Here is a 7,357-nt window from a genome sequence, read left to right as displayed (position 1 = left end):
GTCTACACGGGGAAAACGGAGGGCAAGAAAACATCACAGCCAAAGACAGTCCTAGCAACATTGAAGGAATTTCCTGCATATAGTTGCTTGCTACTTTTGCAAAGGAGAAAAGCATCTTTAATATTAACCACAAAGGTGGGGTAGGGTGGGGAAAGGAAGGCACGACCGCCTCTCTGGAGACACTGAAGCCCTGGCTTGATGTGATGGGTAGGGATAATGCCGAGCGAGCGCCCTGCAGTAACCCCTGGCAACAGCCATTCCCAGAACAGCTGTCAAGCAGTGACTTAAATGGATGACCCAAGAGCTGGCTTTGTTTTTTTGTTTGGCTGCTTGTTTTTTAACCCTGATGTGTGCCTAGGAACACCTGGGGACTCTCTTTCTTTTTGGAAGAAATAAGCTGGCATATATTTTATGGTACTTTTGCTTAAATACCCAAGAGAAACGACTTCATTGTCTACGAGCACCAAAGACCTGTTAAATATATCACTCTTAAAAGCCCGAATCCCAAATTTAGTGCATGTCGTTCACAAGTACTACCGTTCTAATTAATGCTCTCTGCCTGTATTTAAAAAAAAAAAAATTGCAGGCAGGCGGGCGGGCTTCATTTCTCCCGCCTACCCTCGCCTTCCGGTGTCAGACTACTCGTATTGAAACCCTAACTTACACACCACTTGTATAAACAAACTTAAGGCAACATGGCTTCTCTCTAGACCTCTGTGGAACATTTACAAACCCAAAGCTTGATATAGGTCCTAAGTGAAGGAGCAAGCTCTGAGGAGGCACTCAGTGTGCTGCCCAGCTCCAGATCAGGGCCAAGAATAAACTTGCTGGCCGGCCACGCCTTAATAAGTGCATGGTGTTAGAGACTGTCTGATGATCACTAGGAAGCGCTGGCACTCAGAACCTATACCACAAAGCTTCCTTCCGGTTCATCATTTTGCATTTTCTGCAAATGTCCTTCTGAACTTAACAGCCATATTTTTTAATCGCATACCACTCATGTGCATATATTACAAGGGAAATATAAGTTTAAATCACTTAATGAATTCATAAACCTGCTCAGCAGCGGGGCCCCAATTCTCCTGAATACCTTTTTGAGTTATCAGAGCTCCAAGACCACCAGGAACACTGCTGATCCTGCAAAACTGCATTTATTAAACTCGCTGAGCAAGAGAAAGCAGCACCTTGGCAGAGTCTCAGCACTCTCCGGGGAGGGGTGGGGGGGGGAGAAGGAGGAAGCGTGTCTGGGGGGGGGAACAAGGAGGGGGGCGTGTCATGTTTATAGAGTGTAGAGTGGGCACAAGGTGGTCTGCGACAGCGCTTATAATAATCGTAACTGGGCAGGGGTAGGCATGAATTTGTAATGAGAAGAGCTTCTCCAAGTCTTATCTTGCAACAAACCCGGCTAATGTGAAAAAGCCCTTCAGTGTGTCTGTGAAGATTCCATGGCTATTCCATAGTTCACCCGCTTTGTAACTCTTACACTATGGTTTTACAAGTAGAGATCACTGCTTTCCTTTTCATCCACGGTCATCCGTGTTTTCTCACTCAAACAGCATGATCTGCACCATTATGGACGCTGGTACTGATGGAATCATTTCACGAGTTGCATTTCTTAAAATGCCTCACAAAGGAAATAATGTGAAGAAGGGGTTTTGTTTGTTCATTTGTTTTGGCTCAGGGTCTGAGGATGGCCAGTCACAAGAGGAAAGCCACCTGCAGCAGGAGCTTGAGGCAGTAGATCTTGGTAAGTCCACAGTCAGGAAGCAGCCAGAGATGAGTTGTGATGCTCAGCTTTCTTTTCTTTTCAATTCAATTCAAGACGCTAGCCCATAAAATAGGGCTGCTACATTTAGGGTGGGTCTTCTTATCCCAGTTATAATGCTATTATAAAGTGGCCCTTACAGATATGCTCCGAATTTTATCTCTCATGTGATTCCAGTTCTTGTCATGTAGTTGTTTTGTTCTGATCCTTATCATTAGCCTTAATTTATTTCATCATTCTAAAAATTTACTACTTTTGCAAATCATTTCCCATAAGGAAGGAATCTTATCTCAGAGGAAACTACACAGACCACAAAGCAAGAAATACCTTGAGGCTATGTCTTAGGTGGTTATTGCTGGGATGAAACCCATGACCAAAAGCAACTTGGGGAAGAAAGGGTGTATTTCATTCACAGTTCCATGTAACAGTTCATTATAAACAGCAGTGAGGACAGAACCTCTAGCAGGACAGGAACCTAAGGCAGGAGCTGACACAGAGGAAGAAGCTGCATGTGTTACCAGGGCAACAGAGCCTTAGAAATCATCTGGTGAGCAAGGCCAGGCTCTCTCCATTCCTATGCTTGACCGCAGTTCAAATTAAAACACACTAAGTAAAAAATTATCTTTTGATTCTCTAGCAACATTCTGACTCCCCTGTGACAATGTTTACCAACTGCACACCAGATAGAGGCCTAATACACAAAATATATAAGGAACTAGCAAAACTAGAGATCAAGAAAACAAATAACCCAATTAAAACTTGGGGTACAGATGTAGACAGAGAATTCTCAACAGTAAAAACTCAAATGGCTGAGAAACCATCAAAGGGATGTTCAACAGGGGAACATTTGATGTTTCTTGGGGGAAAGCAAATCAAAACTACTTTGAAATTTTATCTTACACCTATCAGAATGGCTAAAATAAATAAAACAAGTTTCAGCTCCTGTTGATGAGGATGCGAAGTAAAGGGAACACTCACCCATTCCTGGTAGGCATGCAAACTTGTACAGCCACTGTGGAAATTGGTGTGGCTGTTCCTTAGGAAGATGGGAGTCAGTCTACCTCAAGATCTAGCTATACTCTTCAGCATATACTCAAAGGATGCTTCATTCTACCACAGAGACACTTGCTCAACCTTCTTTATTGCTGCTTTATTCATAATAGCTGGAAATTGGAAACAACTTATATGTCTCTCAACAGAAGAATGGATAAAGAAAATGTGGTACATTTGCACAATAGCATATTGCTTGGACATTTTTCAAAAAATGAAATCATGAAAATTTCAGGGCTCACTAATAAGTGAATATTAACCTAGAAAACTGGAATACCCAAAACATAATCCACACATCAAATGAGGTACAAGAAGAAAGGAGGAGTGGCCCCTGGTTCTGGAAAGACTCAGTGAAGCAGTATTCGACAAAACCAGAACGGGGAAGTGGGAAGGGGTGGGTGGGAGGACAGGGGAAGAGAAGGGGGCTTACGGGACTTTCAGGGAGTGGGGGGCTAGAAAAGGGGAAATCATTTGAAATGTAAATAAATTATATCGAATAAAAATAATTAAAAAAAAAAGAAAATTTCAGGGACATGGACAGAACTAGGAAAAAAAATCCTAAGTGAGGTAACCCAGACCCAGAAATACAAATATAGTGTGTATTCACTTATATGTGAATATGAGCTGCTAAGTCCATGACAACCAAGCCTCTGTAGAACCGCAGAGTAACAGACTAGTGGGGGACAGATAGATCTCCCTAGGAAAGGAAAATGGGAAGTTATAAATGGATGAGAGCAGCAATGGACCACGTGGGGATGAGAAGAGGCAGATGGAGGGAATACAGACAAAGATAACCAAAGAAAGAGGTATTTGAGGGATAGTATGAAAACCTAATACAATAGAAGCTTCCTAAAATATAATCTATATATAAAGGTGCTATTTCTCTCATAGAAGAAGAGGCCAAATAATGAGGGAGACAGCCCCAACTGGATATCTTTTGTCACCAAACAGATTCCAATTCCAGGAATGAAATTGCATCTAATTGAGTTGTTAGCCAACGGAGACTCATGGGAACCCACAAATAACCCAGACTGTTGCCAAAGCTATAGGGTGCTCTCCACAAGCTGACAGCAAGGCCCCTTTTCTGTAGACAACACCTCTACAACCCATTGAACATAGAGGAGTTGAGCTGGTGCCTACATAGAGTCTTTGGCCCCTGCTTGCTAGTGTCTTTGGTATACAAAGGTTCTCTTCTTACTACCAAAGGAGAAATGTAAACAATGACCCAGCCACAAAAATCTTTGATCTACAATAGTGTCCTGCCTGCAAAATATGCTGGGACAATGGTAACATAAAGCTTGTGAAGGTAGCCAACCAATATTTGACTTGACTTAAGGTTTCAAGAGACCCATACCCAACACTGGTTAAACTTGAAGAAACTGAGACTAGATAGTGACCCAGGGGAAAACCAAATATTATAATTCTACTAAGAGAACATTATTATAAAATGACTCTTAATGACATTCTGCTATACTTGTAAATTAGTACCTTGCCCAGCCATCTTCAAAGAAGCTTTCTCCTGCAGTAGATGGAAACAAATACAGAGACCCACAGACAGACAATAAAAGAGAGTAAGAGACCTTGGAACACTCAGCCCTAAATGGGATGACATCATCATATCCCTCATTTCAGGACTCAGAGAACCCATGGAAGAAGAGGCAGAAAGAGTGTAAGAGCCAGAGGGGTTGGAAGACACCAAGAAAACAAGGCCCTCTAAACCAACAGGATTAATGTACACATGAGCTCACAGAGACTGAGGTAGCAGCGTGCACGGGACTTACCTGGGTCTGCACCAGATGGGGTCCTAGAGATGAAAGGAGAAGTGGGCATATGCCCAGCTCCTAACCAGAAGCTACTGATAACCACTTGTTTGATAACCACTTGCAAATGAAAATTTAGTTCTCTTCAAGGGAATTACACTGGGGAAACAAACTTCTCTTAAGGTTAGGTTGCATGCCCTCATTAGATGGTCAAACTCCTTGGCATCTTTAAGGGTTCCTTTCCCCAAAATGTTGCTAGAGCTTTTTTATTTAATCTTATTTTTATTTTTTTAAATTTTACTTGTATTTTTTTTCTTTTTGTGCTCTACAGGTTCTTTGGGTGTATATTATGGCTTTCAGTTTGGTGCTTTGGTGTGATGCCTGGGCATGAGAACAAGTGGGTCTCTGATTCTTGTGTCTTCCCTTGGGCTCTTTTATTCCTGCTTGCTTGTTTTATCCTATTCCAGTGTGTTAGTTTTTGTGTTTATCTTATTATATCTTACTCTGTTACCCCTTAGAAACCTTTTGTTTTCTAGTGAGAGACAGAAAGGGGGTAATCCAGATGGGAGGGCAAGGAGGTGGGACTGGAAGGAATAGAGGGGTGGGAACTGTAATCAGGATTCACCATGTGAGAAAAAAATCTACTTTCAATAGGAAGAGCAAAGAAGCTGTGCATTCACTATGTATAAATCCCTCGTGGGAGAACTGGAGGAAAATGGTGAGTTCATGACACTTAGCGGATAGTGAGGAATATAAGGTGTGTCTTGCTGTAATGACCCTCATTACTTGATTTTCCCATCCATCATAGAAGAGTGATGATTCAGAGGAATGACAGTGAATATGGTCTAGGTCCCAGCCCTCAAAGTCTTCCTTTACCACCAAAACAGATACCTTGAAATAAGTTCCAAGCCATTCACTAGCCTTTGAGCTAGGCAGCAGTACAAATCTCTCTCCTATGGCATTCCTATAAAAGAAGTCTATGTGACTAACCTTAATATTGTATTTATTTTCATCTCCCTTACAATAAGTTTGGATAGCCAAGAGAAGACCTTGATCCACCCAGATGCTGCTCAACTTTGCATTATCTCCAAAAGACAACAGTGTTCGATCTGCCCAGCTCAATTATCCTGGAAGGAAATCTTTCCTTCTGATAGCCTAGTAAGAAACCCCGTGTTTTAGCTATTGCTGTTTTCCTATTTGGTTCTTGGGTAGACTTCATGGCTTTAATTTTCTGCCCCAGACCAAGTCATTTCCATGTCTTTCATCCCCTCTCTTGAGATTCACATATTAATCTTCTAATGTGAATGTGTGCTTCTCCTCTGTTGCATGTGTCTTCCTCTGAGTTCAGGAACACAGGAAAGGAGCCATGATGTAAGTGATCTATCTTGTTCTAATCACTGAGCAGTATATACTGATCATCAAGTCACAGAGTGGTGAGTGAGCGGATGCTCAAACACAACTTGATCCTTCACCTTTTCCCAGGGGAAATGACAATTTTTCTTCAATACATGTACATTGTGCATGTTACATCTTCATAATCATATTTTCCTGAATTCATTACTTAAAAAGAAATAAAGATGGTTAATGTTCTCAGACTTTTTTCTTTGTTATATTTTACAAAGGAAAATAAGTACCCCTGCATCCCTAATATCCTGAGCATATGTTTCACGCACCTGCTGGGTGATCCACACTGGGTGCCATCTCCGTTTGCTTTTGAGTCAGGAGATGTCTTTGACTTTGGGCTACATAGTATAGATGCCTGGAATAACACTGTGGACACTTTTGTGTGTTCATTGTGAGCAAATCTCCCACCCCCAACCCTTTCCTAACCCCATGTCAAATGGGTCATATCTGAAAACACAATTCAGATTTCTTTGCTACAGATTATTCACTTTATCTGTATTTATCTTTAGCTGAAATTATCCTGGGGAACCTTTGTGTTGAAAGCATAAAATGATATTTAAAGCAAATCTAAAAGCTGAAGGCAGGTGTTGGAAGCAGAAAAATCATTCCTTGAACTCCCCAGGAGTTGATCAAAGAGGCAGCCATAAATTGCAGCAAAAGCAGAGATCCGCTCTGCTCTGAAAGCCAGCCAGCAACACTGGAAATGTTTCCTTATTTATGTCATTAATTCTGTGATAGCAATCTCTACTGACAAGATTTGCAAATCTAATCATTTATTAATGAAACCTGTCTGTTGGATTGTACCCAAGATCCTCCTGAGGTCCCAGCCTCTATGTGGCCACAGCCCTTTGCTAGCTACAAGCTTGTTGTCTTGACAGAACGTGACATTGGAATTTCTAAGATTCTCAGGAGAGCACCAGCTCTGTTAGAGCTTGTGACTATATTCAAAGATGGCCGCCAGGCACAGCCTTGGTCCAAGGACCAGCCTCCTGGCCAGTTATCAGTATCCACACAGCAAACATTGTTTCTTCTGCGCACAGAGAACATTTTCTGTGCATCCCAGGCCAACATGTGTGGTTTTGGGTTTTGCTGCTGACAGGAATGAAGAATTGGACCTGTGTTTGCATTCTTCTTACTCACCCTGACAAAGATAAGGTTGACCCAACTCTTGACTAAGACATTGATTTTTTTCCCTAGAAATTTCTCTGTGGTTTCAGATACTTCCAAAATATCACCCTGTTTCCTTAGCGACCGTCTAAGCTTTAGTCCTTCTGAACCGATGTGGCATGATTCATCAGTGAACAGCCAGAAGCAGCCACCCAATTTACAGGCTTCCTTAAGATTTCCTGGAAAGAAATCCCTGCCCTGAGCTCTTTCA

Source organism: Apodemus sylvaticus, chromosome 9, assembly GCF_947179515.1.
Source record: "Apodemus sylvaticus chromosome 9, mApoSyl1.1, whole genome shotgun sequence".
NCBI lineage: Eukaryota > Metazoa > Chordata > Mammalia > Rodentia > Muridae > Apodemus > Apodemus sylvaticus.
Note: the sequence above shows the minus strand (reverse complement) of the source record.